The sequence below is a fragment of the Mustela erminea genome, chromosome 9 (assembly GCF_009829155.1).
Source record: "Mustela erminea isolate mMusErm1 chromosome 9, mMusErm1.Pri, whole genome shotgun sequence".
Taxonomy (NCBI): domain Eukaryota; kingdom Metazoa; phylum Chordata; class Mammalia; order Carnivora; family Mustelidae; genus Mustela; species Mustela erminea.
This window is the reverse complement of record NC_045622.1, coordinates 3,316,679-3,335,242: the sequence shown is the minus strand read 5'-3', so window position 1 is coordinate 3,335,242 and position 18,564 is coordinate 3,316,679. Positions and strand designations below refer to the sequence as shown.

Sequence of the window (18,564 nt, the reverse complement as noted above, 5' to 3'; positions counted from 1 at the left end):
CCTTTCATTCTTGTTATTGGTCTAAGAAGATTTCCCATTTATTGGATTCACAACTAAAGCATGGTAACTTGTACATTTTTAGGAACTACCTTTATGTTTTTCTAAGTTATCTGATTTGTTAGTATATAATTGCTTAATCTATTACCATACTCTGTTACATTTTTGGTCATTTCTTGTACTGCTTTCTCTTGCAGTTCTCATTTTGCTTTTTTGGCTTCTTTGTTTATCTTAGTTAATGCAGTTAGATTATTGCCAATTTTGTTTTTTTTTTGGGGGGGGACTGGTTGTTACTTTCAATGTTATGTTATTGTTTATTCTAGTCTCTATTTCATTTATCTGATTTTTCTTTGTTATTTCTTTCCTCTACTAGTGTCTTCTGGATAACTAATTCATTCCTCTGCTTCTTCTAGGCTGCTTTCCATGATCCATTACTGCATTCTTCATTTCTGATGGATTGTTTTATTCTCTTATCTCTGAGGTAACGGCCTCCCTGAAGTCTTCCATTTATTTCTGATAATGATAAATTTCAGCTAAGTTCTTTCTTTTTCTAGTTCTTTGTGGTGTATTGTTGTTTATTTGCGCATTTTTTCCTAACACAAGCTTTATAGTGTAAATTTCACTCTAACATCTGCTTTTGCTGCATCCCATAGGTTTTGGAATATTGCTTGCTTTGAGACATACTTGATTTGCCATCTTATTTCTTATTCAGTCCATTACTTCGCAGTAATGTGTTAATATTTACATACTATATATATATATATATTTTTTTTACATTTTACTTCTTTTCAATGTTCCAAAATCCATTCTTTATGCACCACACCCAGTGCTCCATGCATTATGTGCCCTTCTTAATACCCACCACCAGGATCACCCAACCCCCCATCTCCCTTCCCTCCAAATCCCTCAGTTTGTTTCTCACAGTCCACAGCTTCTCATGGTTTGTCTCTCCCTCCAATTTCGCCCAACTCACTTCTCTCCATCTCCCAACTTCCTCCAGGTTATTCCTTATGCTCCACAAGTAAGTGAAATAATATCATACTTGACTCTCTCTGCTTGACTTATTTCACTCAGCATAATCTCCTCCAGTCCCATCCATGTTGATATAAAGGTTGGGTATTCATCCTTTCTCATGGAGGCATAATACTTCATTGTATATATGGAACATATCTTCTTCTTTATCCATTCATCCGTTGAAGGGCATCTTGGCTCTTTCCACAGTTTGGTGACTGTGGCCATTGCTGCTATGAACACTGGGGCACAGATGGCCCTTCTTTTCACTACATCTGTATCTTTGGGTAAATACCCAGTAATACAACTGCAGAGTCATAGGGAAGCTCTATTTTTAATTTCTTAAGGAAGCTCCACACTGTTTTCCAACGTTGGCTATACCAACTCGCATTCCCACCAACGGTGTAAGAGGGTTCCCCTTTCTCCACATCCTCTCCAACACCCATTGTTTACAGTCTTATTAATTTTGGCCGTTCGAACTGGTGTAAGATGGTATTTCAATGTGGTTTTGATTTGAATCTCCCTGATGGCTAATGATGATGAACATTTTTTCATGTGCCTGTTAGCCATTTGCTGGTATTCTTTGAAGAAGTGTCTGTTCGTGTCTTCTGCCCATTTTTGGACATAATTATCTGTTTGGTGTGTGTTGAGTCTGAGTAGTTTGTTTGTTTGTTTTAAAGATTTTATTTATTTATTTGACAGAGAGAGAGATCACAAGTAGGCAGAGAAGGAGGCAGAGAGAGTGGAGGAGGCAGGCTCCCTACTGAGCAGAGAGCCCGATGTGGGGCTCCATCCCAGGATCCTCGGATCATGACCTGAACCAAAGGCAGAGGCTTTAACCCACTGAGCCACCCAGGCACCCCGAGTTTGAGGAGTTCTTTATAGATCTTAGATATCAGCCCTTTGGCTGTAGTGTTATTTGCGAATATCTTCTCGCATTCCGTGGGTTGCCTCTTTGTTTTGTTGACTGTTTTTGATCTTGATGAAGTCCCAAAAGTTCATTTTCACTTTTGTTTCCTTTGCCTTTGGAGACATGTCTTGAAAGAAGTTGCCATGGCCAATGTTGAGGAGGTTACTGCCCATGTTCTCCTCTAGGATTTTGATAGATTCCTGCCTCATGTTGAGAGGTCTTTTATCCATTTCGAGTTTATCTTTGTGTATGGTATAAGAGAATGGTTGAGTTTCATTCTTCTATACATAGCTGTCCAATTTTCCCAGCACCATTTATTGAAGAGACTATCTTTTTAATATTAAAGAAACAGTCTATGGTAACAATCCAGCTTAGAGATGACAGTCTCTCTGATCTACTTTTTGAGTCAGTAAGTATGCAAGCTAGTCAACAAAATTAAGCCATATACAAAGACCTAATTAGGGTTTTGGAAATAAGTCTAATTCAAGTTAAAAGTGCTGTTACTAAATTGCAATTGTTCCAAGATTAATTTCTTATCTATTACCTAGTTAACATAAATCATAAGGTGGCATTAAAACAAACAAAAAACTAAATATGATGTGAGGTAAGGGAAAACTCATTTTATGTAGTTTTACTTCAATTACTACATATATTAATATATGTATTTTTTACTATTTATATACATATATATAAACAGTGGACTCTGTGTTCAAGTTAATATATGCATATATATATACAATAAAAACTTCTGATACTTGGGAAATTGTTTTGTTTTTCTATAGAGACATGTATGCATAATGGCATACGAACAAATGGCATTTAGTATAATCCCTAGTTTTGATACTTTATGTCAGAGGCTTTGATCAGGCCTATGATTTTAGGGTATCCTTGAGAGAGAAATACCATTCTTTAACAACAAAGACTTTGGTTCTATTTATCCAGTAACTGAAAGGAGTATTTCATTATTACTGTAAAAGATATGAAAACGAAGACTTTGTTAGTTCAGGAATGTAATATACCAGGAGAAAGCATCTGTGTCCATGGTATTATGGATTTATAATACTGTTTCTATGGTACTCATATTCATATTCTTGCACAGATCCTGAAATCAACTTGACAAATACTTACTGAGTTAATTTTATGAATAGTTTTTAAGAGATATTTTTGTATTCTGCAAATGTGGTTTACTTAGGAAGGAATGGATACACAGAACAAACTTAAATATCCATTTTATGTAAGATAATTCTATTGAAGTAATCAATTTTCAACAAAGTTGCTAGGTCAGGCTTGGGCAAGCTTCTGCAAAGGGTCAGGTGGCAAATACTTTAGGCTTTGCAGGGCATACTGTCTCTGTGGCAACTCTCCAACCCTGCCACTGCAGGGTGAAAGCAGTCACCAACGATGCATAATGAGTGAATGTGGTTGTGTGTACTTGCAGTAAAAGGCTGTCTGCCTAATGATTTGGTCCACCAGCTGCTGTTTGCCAACTCTTGTTCTAAAGGTTAGGAATGAAAGCTTCAAAACACTGATGATCTGTGGTAACTGGTAAATTCTAGTGATTATGCGTGACCAAGGGCAGTAACTTTAGACCTGACTACACTCCTCAGCTCCATCCATTCCACGCTGATTTCAACTAAGAAGTTCATGTTCTCATCAGTATTTTCTTTAGCAATATGCTGGTCCCAGCGCTTCTTTAAACTCATTCTGATTTGTCTCATGAACGTTAATTACTAGCACCTTAACTCTTGCTATTTGTATCAACAATTCTACTATTGCTATTTTTAAAATTATGCTTTTTAATTTAAATATCCTGTACAAATTACAGTGCTGAACAGGAGTAGGAGTACTGTTTGATGTTGGATCAGAAAAATTTTGACTCTTAAATGATCTGTCCTACTTTGCACCCCATGTTAATGTTAATCTGTACTGAATTCAGCTGCATCATGACCTTTTCCAACGTGGGATGCTCTCTGAATCCACTTTCAAGGGTTCTCAAAGTGCAAAGTGCTTTATGCACTGCTCTAATGGTCTTCTCCCTCTAAAGCGTGTATCAGACTCTATATAGTGATAGGACTGAAGGCACCATCGGTCACACACTTCTTGGGGCTGAACTCCTTGGCTATAGTAATATCTGGTCCAATAGGTAGTACTGGCCTCATTCTGACAACAGCATGTCATACTTTAATAGTATCTTGGATCTCGGGGTGGCTGGCCGATAAAGTCGGTTGAACATCCGATTCTTGATTTTGGCTCAGGTCATGATCTCAGAGTTGTAGGATTGAGCCCTGCATCAGGCTCTGTGCTCAGCAGGGAGTCTGCTGAGGACTCTCTCTCCCTTTCCCTCTGCCCCTCTCCTTATTCTGTGTCTCTCAATATAAATAAATAAATACATCTTTTTTTAAAAAAGTCTCTTGTATCTAGTAAGAATAAACCTACCTCATTCTCATGTTTTTAGACAGGAAACAATAATTTGCAGTCCAGGTGCTATGAAGAAGACTGCTTCTTAAGAAACTAAGAATGCTCTTTAAATATTTTTTCCCCTATTCTTCTTTTAAAAACAACCTGCCATTCCCCAACTATAGTAACATGGAAGCAACATACACTTAATATGGAAGAACACAACTCACTCTCAAACTTATCATTGTAGTTGAACAGAAATTTGTTTAAAATATGCTAACTCCTTAAGATACAATCTACAGTTCCTGTCTAAACCATTTTTTTTAGACTTCATGGGCATGTGGACATTGATTCTTTTTTCAATTTTATATTTTCAGTGTTCCAAGATTCATTGTTTATGCACCACACCCAGTGCTCCATGCAGTATGTGCCCTCCTTAATACCCACCACCAGGCTCACCCAAGCCCTCCTCCTCTCCCCTCCAAAACCCTGTTTGTTTCTCAGAGTCCACAGTCTCTCATGGTTCGTCTTCTCCTCCTATTTCCCCCAATTCACTTTTCCTTTCCTTCTTCTAATGTCTTCCATGTTATTTCTTATGCTCCACAAGTAAGCAAAACCGTATGATAACTGACTCTTTCTGCTTATTTCACTCAGCATAATCTCCTCCAGTCCCATCCATGTTGATAGAAAAGTTGGGTATTCATCCTTTCTGATGGAGGCATAATACTCCATTGTATACATGGACCATATCTTCTTTACCCATCCGTCCACTGAAGGGCATCTTGGTTCTTTCCACAGTTTGGCTACTGGCCATTGCTGCTATAAACGCTGGAGTAAAGACGGCCAGACGGCCCTTCTTTTCACTACATCTGTAGCTCTGGGGTAAATACTCAGAGGAGTGCAATTGCAGAGGCATAAGACAGCTCTATTTTTAGACTTAATGGGCATGTGGACATTGATTCTATGTAACATTTATTTCCTAAATAATTGGTGAAAACAGATATTGCAACATAGATAATATAAAATTCACAAAATGAAGTATCCGAAGTGCTTCAACTAACATGTTTCAGGTAAAAAATGTACACATTGATTAACATAAATCATCAAGTTTAATACGAGACTACAGAAAAATAATTTCATTAGAATTTTTCAAGGATAAAATGTTAGTTTTAATTTCATACTCAATTTCTGAATTGGCCTCTTAGGTTGTGTTTGGGGGCATTTTAAGATATGTTACAAGTGCAGGCACCTGGGTGGTTTAGTCACTTAAGTACCTGACTCTTGATAGCAGCTCAGGTCATGATCTCAGGGTCGTGAGTTCATGTCCCACCTTGGGCTACACTTTGGGCATGGAGCCTACTTTAAAAACAAACACAACATTTTACAAGTAGACAAATTTTTCAAATGAGTCATAGTTCAAATCTTTCCTAAGTTAGAATTGATAGAAATGTTTCTCTTAAATAGCTTTTCCTAAAATTCTCAAGAAAAGAGCTAACAGATCCCCAGGGAAGTGAGAGAGAGAGAGAGTAATGTGCACTCATCTAAAATACTCACGACATGGAATCCTTTTGGGCAGGGTAGAGGTAGGCAAAATGTAAAAGGCCCAAAGCAGTATCATGTACAAAATTATTTTCTCTGCTTTCCAAATTAAAGCTATAGGTGCTTATGCTGTTTTCCTATAAATACAGGAAGAAACTTGTTTGTTATGATCTTAATCAGGCATCTATCAAAACAGAATAAAATCCTTAAACTAAACCCCAGAAAACCATAAGACTGTAACCTCTTACAGGATGATACCTACTATGTTTAGATACCAACATCTTCTGGTGTTACTCCATTCATTCAGTAGATCTTATCCAGTCGGCTATGGACTGATCAAGTTATGTTCCCAACTGTCTCAGGAGTTTTGGAAGGTAGTTTAAGTAAATACAAAGTGGCATGAGAGTAAGGGGTAACCCTAGCGAACACAGTGAAACATGGTCATCACAACCACACTTCTGGCCTCTACTTCCACCTCCCCTTGTGCCAAAGGTTTGAGTCCAAAGGACCTCGCAGCACCTGCAAAATTTATGCACTCCTCACCCCCAAGCTTCGGTTTGTGCTGCCTGCTGTACTTGGAGCTCTCTTCTCTCTTTGTTTTTTCTAAAAAATCCTATTTCTTCACACTCTTTTTGTTCTCCCCCAAAGAGTATAAGAATTTTCTATTATTTTCAACCTGATATTTACCCTAGCCCTCCATTCAGTTTGTACTTCTACCCCTGCTCCATGTAGCACAGCTCCACGCTTATACCACACGATGGAACACGATCTCTAAACGTGTTTCAACAACTAGCCCCGTCACTGTGATCCCAAATACTTCTCTTTACACCGTTTTGTTTGCTATTCTACAGTCTGTTGGCAGGTAGCATACAGGTAGAGCTAGGATATAAAAAAAATGAAGCGAACAAAAATACCTGTGGCACACATGTATTTCCCAAAGAAACTAGTGCAGTACAAGATGGAGACAAGGCCAATGTTTTAATAGATCAGAAGGTTATTCTAGCCATTAACCAATTACAAAATCACACAGAAAATAACTGTCAGAAAAATTATAACTTTGATTTTAAACAAAAATTCATTGAAGCAGGTCTGGTTCATGTACTGCAGACTTTAAATTATAGTATTTCCCAAAGGAACATGAGTAAGGGCTATCTTGGGAAGCAGTGCAGGCTCATACATGTGCGTGCATTTACTCATGTAGTTGGAAAACTGCTTCTAACACATTAACAAATTTTTCACTTAACCCAGATTCAAACTACTAAACAATACAATGTTAAAAATTGTACTTAAAATATATATATATATATATATATATATATATATATATAAATCTGTATACATATTGCAAACTACAGCCCACAGGCCAAATCTGACCTACCATCTGCCTTTGTATGTTTGTAAGGTATGAATGGTTTCTACATTTTTAAATGTTTCGAAGGAGAGAGGGAAATAGAAATAGAATTTTGTGACACATGAATATGATGTGAAATTCAAATTTCAGTGTCCATAAATAGAGTTTTATTAGGACACAGGTATGCTCCTTCACTACTGTATTATCAATGGCTGGTTTTCGCTCCCACATCAGAGTTGAGAAGTTGAGACAGAAACCATATGGTCTGAAAAGCCTCAAGTGTCTTCTGTCTGGCTCTTTACAAAAAGTTTCATAGTCTTCTCACTCTTAGTAGAGATCATTCTCCCTCATAACAAACGTAAGTTAAGCTTTCCTGGCATGTAGTGTAACACAGCAGCTAAAGGCATGCGTTTGTTGACTAAGAGAAGTAGCTAAGTCCCAGCCTGTTACTGGCTGCTAGGTGACTTTGGGTGAATTAATTAAATTCTCTAAGTTTTAACTGTCTCGGGAATAAAATAGGATAATAATTCTACTCACCTTCTGGGTTTGGGGAGAATTAAATATGCAACACACAAGAAAATTACCCCATGCATAATGGCAGTTATGCCGCCAAAAAGATATGCCTAAAATGTAAGGATGCAGGAAAGCTGAAACTAAAAAGATGGTAAAAGATATACTTGAAAAATATGAGCCAAAAGAAAGCTTGGGTAGCTGTATTAATGTTGAAAAAACAGACCTCAAGACAGAAAGCATCGTTAAGGAGAGCAAGGTTTACTATACGGTATAAAAAGTTTCAGTTTATGAGGAAAACACTAAAAAGTCTAAAGAATTTTATATGAAAACATATCACATATGAAACAAAAATCTATAGAAGTACAGAAAGAAATTGATAAATCTAAGACTAAAGTGGGAGATTTTCATGAACATCTATCTCTCAATTAGGTCAAGCAATCAGAAATTTAGTAAAGACACAGAAGATTCAGACAACATAAAATGATTACTTAGAATGCAACAGTGCCCCACCCCCCAAAAAGAAGAAGAAAGTGAATACTCTTGCTAAGACTACATGAAATATTGTTATAATTGAACATGTACTGGAACATGAAGAAAGTTCCAAGAGGTTTCAAAGAACTATATCACAGAGAATATATTTGCTGCCAGAACCCATTAAGCTCCTCCACCAATGTGTGTTGTGTATCTGAACAAATGTAACACAAGGATACATGAAAGATGTGAACAGGCTTCTGAATCAGGAAAGAAATTGAAGCGTGGTTTAAAAAAATTCTTCAGATGTCATGCCCAAATATTTTAAGGCATGTTTTACCAAACTTCTGAGGAGTTAATCTTACCATTCTACAGATTCAAAAAAATGTAATATTCTGTAGCATATTCCAGAAAGCCAGTAAAACCCTGTCAAAAAATTGCACACGTGATCACATGTAATTACATATGATAATGACATGTACAGTACAGGGAGGTGGTGTGGTTCTACTTTCCCTCTCCCCTTCTGGCTGACTGGAATGTGAACAAGACTGGGGCTTCAGTAGCCACCATGGACCTTAACGTGAAGCCACATGTTGACGACATGTAGCGACAATAGAAGCCGGACTGCAGGAAGGTGATGAAGCTTCCACAGCAGCGATAGTAACAGCTCCACATTATGTGTACCTCATACAAACACATACATTCACACTGATACCTATGTGCCTATGTATACTGTTGCTTTGTTTTTTGTTATTATTTGAAGTCTAAACTCTCCCTATGGATACACAACCTAAGATAGAAATCAGCTTCCACAGCATTTTCCTTAGAAATGTAACATATGCAAGTACCTTCTGAAGTTATTCTTTCCAAATACATACAGAAGTCTTCCTGACAAGTATTTGGTAAGTGAAATGGACAATCTCTGGATCCTTCTGAAGATGCGAGGGCACAGAAGTGACATATGTGAGTTCTACGTTGCAGATCACTCATCCTGGCAAAGTACATGGGAGACAGATTCAAAAGGCTCCCAGTGGAGCCAAGGAAGAAAGCTGGTTGATGCAGGACAATGAAGGTCTGGGCAGAGGCTCCAATGCTATCCTCAAATCTCTCTTCCACGCACTTCCAGAGAAGAGGATGCTTTGGGCATATTTCTATGAGGCACACATTTGGCAAAACTGATGAGTGGTTGGCTAGAACTGCATGAGGGAGAAAAAGGAGTAAGGAAGCTTCTTCCTTTTCTAGCATGCAAGGCAGAGTACACCTTCTAAGACAGAAACATATGAAAAGGAGCAAGTTTCAGGGGGCAGTTGATAGATTCACTGTTGAAATGCTGAGATTTTAGATACAATGGGACTTCCAATGGTTACTATGAAAACAAGTCTGGTTCACAGGTGAGGACTGAGCTCTATCTAAATACAGTGAAGATGAGACCCTAAGATTCATCCATTCATATTTACTGAGTGTGACTAAATGGTAGGTCCAATCCTTGTTCAGGGACTCTCAATGAGAAAGACAAGTCCCTGCTCTTACAGACCTCAAAGAGTCTGGTGACAGAGGCAATGAATTGAACAGAATTCTGTGTTTGGTGCAAGTAACACAAAATGCAACAGGAGCACATGGAAGAGGTTTATCACTCCAGGGAAGATGTGCAAAAAAAAGACTTCTTGAAAGACATCATGCTCAGAACTGAAGGATGAGTACTGCACATCACAGGGAAACAGCTGGGATCTCCATGTTTGAGGCTGAGGGAATGCCAAGTGCATACCGACAAGGCAAGCCAAAAGCATCTAATGCACTCAGAATCTAGAAAAGGCCATTTTCACTGGGGCTGGGTGTTCCAGTAGATGCAGATGACCTAACGGAGAAGTAATCAGGAGATGGGCTGGGCAGCACCTTTTAAGGAATGTGGACATTAGAGGAAGGGTAATGCCAACATGAGATCATTCTAATCAGGAGTGGGTCACGGACAACAGAGGCAACATGAGGACAGACCTGGGGGGGATGCCAGCATTTTAAGAGAAGTCAGAGTAAGGGAAGTCTATGGAGGAAATGAACCTCTAGAAACCACAAATTTATGCCTGTTTGTGTTTTCATCAATTTAGCATTTATACTCAGATATATCCCTGTATTAAAAAGGGGGGCGCCTGGGTGGCTCAGTGGGTTAAAGCCTCTGTCTTCAGCTCAGGTGATGATCCCATGGTTCAGTACCGCATCAGGCTCTCTGCTCAGCAGGGACCCTGCTTCCCCCTCTCTCTGCCTGCCTCTCTGCCTACTTGTGATCTGTCAAATAAATAAATAAAATCTTTAAAAAAAAGGTGTATGTCTCACAATATAAAATATTAACCAAATATATCAGATTAAGGATTAATAATATTAAAATGATAAATATTTATTGGCATTTAAGCATCAATTGCTAAGGTATTAGTACAGTAATAACGCTGCTGACAATAATGAGTAATAGAGCACCTGAAACATACAGACTTTGCTTTATACCAGGAACTGTGTGAGCACTTTACATACAACTCACAGTGACCGGGAAGATCACAGACATCCAGCAATTTCAGGAAACCCACGCAAGGTCAGACACGTAATCAGCAGTACAGCTGCGATGTGAATCCAGTCACTTTCCATTGTGTGCCACTGTCCTCCATGGACAGCATCTGGGTTACAGGCCCCAAATAATGCTGGAACTACTTCTCTTTGGACAGGCAAAAGACTGGCAGACCTGCCATAGCCTCAACTTATATCTAACGACTACTTCTCACCATAACAAATAATAACTCCTCCCACAGCCCTGATACCACATGTTATAACGTGGTGATAAGCTACAGGGCACATCACTTCAGTGAACCTTACCTCTGACAGAAGTTTAGCACTACAGGGATTTAAACTTGATTGTGCATTGTCACTACATACACAGTTGTTCCATTTTTATAAGAGAAGGAACAGTTCATAGAGACAATATACATTATCTTGAGGCAATCTGTTCAGTCAGAGGTCGAAAAGAAAGATCTTCCCCCATATCTTCAGATAAGCAACTTTTTCTTTTTTTTTAAATGAAGATGTCATAAAATTATAAGTCATTTGCAAACTTACTGCTTTAGAAAGGTGTGGGTCACTGTAAAGATGGAGCCAGTGAGAAATCCTTGCCTTAAAAAAAACCCTGTTTTTTTAGCGTAAGAAAATCGTTCATATATTACATCCACATTTCGCCAATCTAAGGATCCTCAAGGAGCATGTCTGTCTCCCTCCGGCCCCTGAAGTCCTCAGGCCTGACTGAGTAATTCAACTGACAGGTTGTGTCTATGCTCAGGACTCTATCACAACAAAATTTTCTAAGCAAATTTAATGTTTCAATAAAAGCATTAATATGGGTCACCATGGGGGTGGACAGAATTTGGATGGACTCCCATATAATAGTAATTTGTTTGTTTGAATTTGAATTTCAATGGGGGGGAGCACAATCACCTTTCCAGTGAGAAGGACCCCCAAAGGTCTTACCAAGATCTGCTCTGCTCTTCCATTCAGACCTAACACCAACAACAGGTAGCAAATGGGAAAGGAAGGACATCTAAACAAGGGTTGTGTCACTGAGCCAACAATGTGTCTAGTGCCTCCCAGCAGACAACTGCATGGACCTGGCAAAAACATTCATGGAAGTCTACAGGTCTGTTTTCCCTGCATTCCACTCAGGCCTCCTTAACCTTCCACATGAATGTCTAGAAGGCTGCTGGCACCACAAACACAACCACGGGCTTCTGTCCTTCTCCAGACCTTCTCCAATCTGTTCACACTGCTTACTTTTCTGCTCCTTGCTCTGATCCCTCCTCAGATGACCCTCCTTGTAGCTTTACTTCATTGTTCTTTGATAATCCCCTTGTCTGGCAATGTGGCTCTGATTCATTCTCCTTGTAGATTTTAGGATATGACTTCTAGCATTTGCCTTCAACCTCTCCTTTCTGTAACCAGGGAAAGCAGGAGGTAACAGGCATGTGCCTCCCTTTGCCTCCTCTAACCAGGGAAAAGGGATTAGACACATAACCCTCTTAATGAGAACACCCACCCATGTGCCTTCATCCCATCCACTTGCCCCTTACCCCACTGCTCCCCTTCATAACCCATGGTGGAAACAGCCTATGGAATCTGGGTTAATGAGGGCAGAGAATAAACACTGCAGTTGACACTAAAAGAGATGCTGTGAAGGGAGCAGGGCCATTTTGCCAGCTTCTGATTACTTTTTCTCCCTCAATTACAAGCCACAATCTCTATAGGAAGCTCTATTGCTATTTTTATACAGGTTTTGTTGTTGTTTTTTTTTTCTCTCTCCCACTGGCCAGGTTCCAGCAGGAAGGCAGTGATACATGCTTGAAAGATACAGTTAAGTGTTGTTTTCCTTCTGGTAGAATGGGTTATCCTCACACTTGGCAACTGGCAACAAGTTAAGTATTTGGCATTGTCAGCCAGACTATAAATGTGTGGAAAATCAGTAACCAAAAGTATTGGGATGAGCTGTAAAAACATTCTAAATCCTAATGAGTTCACTATAAACACAGATAATTGCCCAAGGTTCATCACGGGACATTTATAGAAAGGGAATCTTCTTCATCTGCGTGGGGGTTTTAGACAAAAAAGTTCTTCCCCCGCGGGGTTAGGAAACAAATGGAAAATGGGGCTTAATATATCAAGAATTAAAGATAAATTTTTTTTAATCCCTTCTTGGATGGCACCTAGTTAGGATCTGAAAGACTCTTACTTCTCCTGAATTCATACATCAATTATCTGTTTTGCTACTGTGATTCTAATTTTTGGGTTTTTTTTTTAAGATTTTATTTATTTATTTGACAGAGATCACAAGTGGGCAGAGAGGCAGCCAGAGAGAGAGGAAGGGAAACAGGCTCCCTGCTGAGCAGAGAGCCCGACGCGGGACTCGATCCCAGGACCCTGGGATCACGACCTGAGCTGAAGACAGAGGCTTTAACCCACTGAGCCACCCAGGCGCCCCTAATTTTGTTTTTAATAAGAAATATGGACCAGAAGCATTTTAAGGGCACAATTAATGGCAGAAGTGTGCACATATGGGAACTGGAGATTGGAGATGGGTGCTTATAAGCAACACTCCCCACTGATCATTCCTCTAAGTGGTGTCGAGCCCAGATGACAGGTGTCCAGTCACCCCTGAAAATCTTCCCCAACTCATACCTCTCTGAAAGGAATTTCAAAGAGGGAGCAGAACCAGTAATACTGTTTTGATGTGAACTGAAGTTGTTATGCCATATCCCTTGGAGGTATCTGCTCCCCTCCATTATTTCTGGCTGTGAGTTTACCACAAGTCTGTAACTGGTAAGGACTGACAGAGGGCTGAGGCTCCCAGTTTCCTGGAATCATGCTGCCTATCCCAATTAGTTTCCGAGAGCAGGAAGAGAAGGAGGCAAAAAGTAAAAGAACAACAATATGAGAAGAAATACAGAACTGGAGTTGAGAACCCAAAGGGAAGAGAGGAGAGTTCTCTGGAGCATTTCATTCAGGCTTTTTTACTGGGAAGTAAGAGAGGCATCACTGAAGGGGATTTTATGCCTCTTCATTTGTTCCTCTTTCTGTTATGTAGATCTTGACTTTTTTCCAAAAGGATTTAGGTCATTTATAAAAAAAAAAAAAAAAAAAAAAAAAGGCATGTATGCAGCAAAACCCAAAAAATAAAAATGAAACAGCAAGATCCCTGCCCTCCCCACACAAAGGTGTCTTTCCATCCGCCTTCCCTCCTTGTTCAGCATAGGGGAGCTGCACGCGTACATTATGCCAGCCCACAACGCTGTTTCCTAGGTTTTTCAAAGTATGTTATGCTATCTGTAGAATATATTTTTGTAAAAAGGGGGGAGGGGAAGCTAAAAAAAAAAACAGGCCAAAGGAAATAAGCCAAAACAAACCAAAGTGAAGTTTTCTACTCTATGTCTTGCCAAATGTATCTCTCCTAGGGAAAATTTACATAATGTTATAATATCAATTCAGATACTGAATACAAGATATTCAGCAACCTGTGAAATAACACTGCTAGGCTGGAAAGCACTGATGTGATAAAATATTGAACATTAAGCATTAAAGAGAAGTAGGAGGAAGTAAAACATGGTCAGTGCCAGCCACTGGTTACTCTGGATGTGAGACCAAAACTGCTGTCTTTCATTATCAGTTCTCTGGAAAACACTGAGAGGGATCATTTGAATTTTTAAAATGTTAGGTTTATGTCTCCTTTGAGACACTGTCTCATCTCCGTTGATCATAAATACACCTTGTGACCAGTGGTGTTGTGAATGGCCAAAAATGCATCATAAGTATACACAATTCTGGGCAAGAGACACAAGTAAAAAATATTTTCCTTTGAAAAGATCTATTTCAAATGGGAAAACAACCGCTGCTTATAGTACTTAAATTAATGTCTTTTTCACTGAAGGAAAATGACTTCCCTTTAAGTAGATTTGAAAAGATTTTCAAGGTTTTATAATACCAAAAATAAAGATTTTAAAATGCTATAAATATTTAGCTTAATTATATTCAAATCAAGAATGCTATTTTTCACGCTTCTCCACATTTTTTCATGATAAGAAAACTGCATTTAATCAAGGGCCACCCCATAGGAGAATTTTTCATTTTGACTAGTCTATGAACTCTGAGACACTAAAATATGGTATTATTGAAAATAAAACAAAATATGGTATCATTAATAAAATATGAATTAAATGATTAGTTATTAGAGCACTAAAATTATTTGATACCAAGTATGAAGGACTTCACTTGATGAATTCATTAGTCCATTTCATGGTTATGGTATGTTTATCAGGGGTTACTATGCTACATGCAAAAGGTATAAACGTAATAAGATATAATAATTACCGGCAAAAGACCTATTTCTGGGAGAATAAAAGATATGTAAATGTATACACAATGCAATGTGAAAATTACTGTAAAAAGGATCTGTACAGAATGTTCTCGAAGTTCTTTTCCTACGTGAGTCAAGAAAAGATTTAGATGTTTCACTCAAAGTGCAATCTGTTATTCCAAATGAACTTGTTGTTTAGATACACTGTGTTGTCCCATACAGTAGCCATTAGGCAAATGTGGCTACTTAAATTAACCAATTAAAATTTAAATTTAAAATTCAGATCTTCAGGTTTATAAGTCACATTTTAAGTACTCATTAGTCTTAAATTTATCAACTCAAAAATCTTACTGAAGTTCTGTTCCAAATTAAAATTGTAAAAACATTAAACTATGTATCAAAGGCAAGCTTCTAGCTGTTAAGTAGAATCTTGTGTACTGTTTCCTAATGAAGCCATACCAAGTGAGTTAACTTACTTTCAATACTGTCCTGCTCGTCCACTGCATCTTAATACCTATCAAAGTGCCCGATACAGAAAAACTGAGCAAAAAATTTTTACTGAATGACAAATGGATAAACTAAATGAATAAATGAATGAACACCTTTGTTTTCTTCTTTGAGAGGCGGTCAAATGAAAAGAAGCAGGGAGTCACCTGGTACAGAGAATGCTGATGCCGCCTACTATCCTTCTCTGATGCCGCCTACTACCACCATTTCCAGGTTAGGAACAGACTATTGAGAATATAAAATTTAAAAAAAAAAAAAAACCACCTTATAAAAGGATGAATGGGCTTTAGAGACAATGAGTTTAACTTTCCGCCTTCTCTGTATTTCTGTCTCCCTAGAAGATGTAGACAAAAACATGGGTAGGTTCACACAGCTCCTGAACAGCAGAACAGAACTTGAATATAAGTCTTACAGAGGAAAGAAAGCATCCTTCTTTTTACTGACCGAGAATCAACATGAAAACATTACTTTAAGTTATGACAGTGAGGCTCCTGTGTTTTATGAGATCATTATATAGCTACAGAGATTAAGATTTCATAAGTAATTGAGGAGATCAGTGAAAATACATATTCCAAAATAAGGATTTCTGATGCATCAGAAAGCCATTTTCACTCAAGTTTGTGAAGAAATTCAGGGTCCTATTAAGGTAGTTACTTGTAACATGAAAAGTGTTTAAATAGTTTATGGTTAACAAGATCAGGGAAAAGCACCAAAATCTTATTTCTTTACACTTGGTTTTGAACATTAAAAAAAAATTCTTATCTTTAATGTTGATAAGCATTTCTTCTGCATGATGTGAAAATATGGATGACTCTTAGCCAACCATGTTTATGACAGAAAGCAATCATGTTCACAACTGAAGTTCATGCCAAAGTTGGTGACAGTGACACAAAATCTTAAGCCCAGTAAATAAGAGGAAATAAATTGGTCTTGTGATCCTAAACTTATAAGCACAACAGTTTCAAAGGGAGAAAAAATTGTTACTATCTTTTTTTGAGTACTTAATTAGGGCCAAGAATATTGGGAAGCAGCATCATGCCACGATAGGGTAAACCATCTCAACATTCAGGGAAGGCCACACATTACCAAATATAAAATAAGTCAGTCACCGTGATGAAAAGTACAGTGTAGGGAGTAGAGTCAACATTGTAATAACATTGTCTGGTGACAGATGGTGACTACACTTATTGTGGTAAACACTCAGCAATGCACAGAACTGTTGAATCACTACGTTGTACACCTGAAGCTCATATAACATTGTATGTCAACTACACTTCAGGAAAAAAACCTTAAATAGCCATCTTCCTGATATTTTTTCATTCATGCAATTACCACTCGGTAGAAAGGTGTCTCTTTTGCAAATGGCTTGGGTTACTATAACAGAAGGCCATAAAAAGGACTAGCTGTTCATCCTGCAGCCACTACTGGAGAAGATTAGGAAATCTGAGAGAGTGACTTGCACCAACTGGTTAAAAACTGGACAGTTATGAGGCACCTGGTTGGCTCAGCTGGTTAAATGCTCGACTCTTTATTTTGGCTCAGGTCATGATTTTAGGGTCATGAGAATGAGGCCCAGTATCTGCACTCAGCAAGGAGTCTCCTTGAGATTCACCCACTCCCTCTTCCTTCGCCCCTCCCCCTTTGTGTAATTTCTAAATAAATGAGTAAAATCTTTAAAAAAAGAACTTTAAAAAAAAAAAACTTTAAAACACAACACAACAGGACAGTTACACTCCAGGGAGACAACAATGAAAAAGCAGACTTTGTGTAGCAAGTCAGTAAGTAAGTTAAAGATGACAAGATGCCACATTAGAAGAAACAGTGCTCATACCATGAAGGACTTAAACCCTAAATTTAGCCAGGAAAAAGATACTTTAAATAATGAAGTATGTATATTTATACTAGACATATCCCTGGAATGAGGTGATGGGACGTGGCTCAGGGTTGGAGCATCTGATGTGCTATGCAAGAGTGAAGATCCTGGAAAGTAACAACTAGTACAAAAGCAAGGCACCACTTTTAATCTCTGTTTGTAGGGAGGCTAACACATGAATGCCTACACCATTCTCCTTGCCGGAGACCGATTTACTCAGGCACAGAGGCAGAAAGCAAGATAGGGGTCCCAACCATATTTCTGTGAGATCGAGACATCATAAAATAAGGATTTTCTGCCCAAAGTGGTGAACTGGGCTGTATCATTAAAAACCATCTTATCCTGATCCCAGTATATATTTCCTGGCATTATGGTTCAATTTTTTAACACATTAAGTTAGCTTAATGAAGTACAATTTTTTTTTGCATTTGACATTCATATTTTACAACTGATAAACCTACATCAGCACATTATTATCACCTAAAGTCCATGGCTTACACTAGGCTTCACTCTTGGTTTTGAACATTCCATGTGTTTGAGCAAATGTATAATGATGTGTCTATCGTTACAATATCATAGTGAATAGTTTCACTGCCTGAAAATCCTCTGTGCTCTATTCATCCCTCCTTCCCCTTAACCTCTGGCAAATACTAAGCCTTTTCCTATCTTCATAGTTTTGCCTTTTCCAGAACGTCATACACTTGGAATCATACAGCATGTAGTCTTTTCAGATGGGCTTCCTTCACTTAGCAGGAAGATGTATTTAAGGTCCCTCCATGTTTTTTTATGCACTGATTGCTCATTTCCTTTTAGCTCCAAACAATATTTCACTATTTGGATGAACCACAGTTTATCCATTCACCTACTGAAGGGCATTTTGGTTGCTTTCCAGTTTTGGCAATTATGAATAAAGCTGCTCTAAACATCTGTGTGTGGGTTTTTTGTGTGGACGTAATTTTTCACCTCCGGTTAGTAAAATACCAAGACGCGGGACTGCTGGATCACATGGTGAGAGCGTAGTTTTGTAAGAAACTGCCAAACTGTCTTCCAAAGGGGCTGTACCATTTTGCATTCCCACCAACAATGAATGAGAGCTCCTGTTGCTCCACATCCTCATCATCATT

At 38.4% G+C, this 18,564-nt stretch overlaps 1 protein-coding gene across 12 annotated transcripts in view; it reads right to left on the bottom strand.

Annotated features, from left to right (window-relative positions):
- The window catches only part of GRIA4 (glutamate ionotropic receptor AMPA type subunit 4), a 381,150-nt gene that overhangs the window by 221,586 nt on the left and 141,000 nt on the right, over positions 1 to 18,564 (bottom strand). The gene's annotated exons all lie outside the window — the stretch shown is intronic.